This window comes from Danio aesculapii, chromosome 20 (genome assembly GCF_903798145.1).
Source record: "Danio aesculapii chromosome 20, fDanAes4.1, whole genome shotgun sequence".
NCBI lineage: Eukaryota > Metazoa > Chordata > Actinopteri > Cypriniformes > Danionidae > Danio > Danio aesculapii.
In genome coordinates, this window is record NC_079454.1 from 46652528 (window position 1) to 46653806 (window position 1279).

The following is a 1279-nucleotide window of genomic DNA, read 5'->3' on the forward strand; positions in this document are numbered from 1 at the left end:
AGATTTATATCCTCTTGTCTGTTTTCAGAAGTAGTTAATTTTTACTTTTACTTGAGTAGATTTATAGACATGTAACTTCACTTTTAATTAAGTAAAACTTTTTGGAAGTAACTTTTACTTGAGTAGAATATTTTATTACTCTTTCCACCTCGGAGGCTTAGTCTACATAATTTAAAATAATTTAAATACATTTTGAACTATACCTTTAAAATGACACACAAATAGTAGATGGCGCCAGTGTTGCCAACTTAGCAACTTTGTCACTATATTTAGCAACTTTTCTGACCCCCCTAGCAACAAATTTTCAAAAAAGCGACTAGCATCAAATCTAGTGACTTGTTTGGTGTTGCTGGAGACTTTTAATAGAATCTCATCCATCTGTACTGTACCATTCCAACTCTTCTCTACGAGCTGTAGGTGATGACGTCAGCCCCTCCCCTGGGGTTGTTGCTAGATTAAATATGGTTTCGGCCGGAAGTTAACGAGAATAATTTATATGATTTATTAAACTTTCCATTTATTGTATTTTACGTCTACCTCCACCCCAACCATCACAGTAATGTAAAAACAGTAGTTGTACTGAGTATTTGAGCTATCTAATAAATTACACAATAAATTATATTTTTTAACACCCACCTCTCTAACCCTAAACCCAACCGTCACAGTACTGTTATACAGAGTCATGAAAAATGCTGCTATATTGATTTGCATATCGCACGTCCGGCCAGCCGTGTATCTGATCTAGACTTTACCCTCCCCCGGCTCAGAGCTCTCACAGGTGGCCCAGTACCAAACAGCCGTCTCTCACACCTGCAGCCCAGGGGCAGATCACCCCTTTGTGTATCAACGGCAAATGATTCAGTAGCACGAGTGTGAGGTATTTCCCATGTACAGCCAAACCAATCTGCTTTTCTTTTCTTTTAAATATAGCAATTTAATTATTCTTTTCTTGTCCATAATCACAGAGATTTTAGTGACAGTTTCTGAACTTTTTCTAAGAAGTCAAAGAGATTACTGCAAATTCACTACACATCTATACTGATATACTGTATTCATTTATTCATTCATTCATTTTCTTTTCAGCCTAGTCCCTTTGTTAATCTGGGGTCGCCACAGTGGAATGAACTGCCAACATATCCAGCATATGTTTTACACAGTGGATGCCCTTCCAGCTGCAACCAATCACTGGGAAACACCCATACACTCATTTATAGTGCAAATATCAATACCCCTTTGTTGACCATAGGCTGTTAAACAAACAGCGACTTTGAGCAGAGCT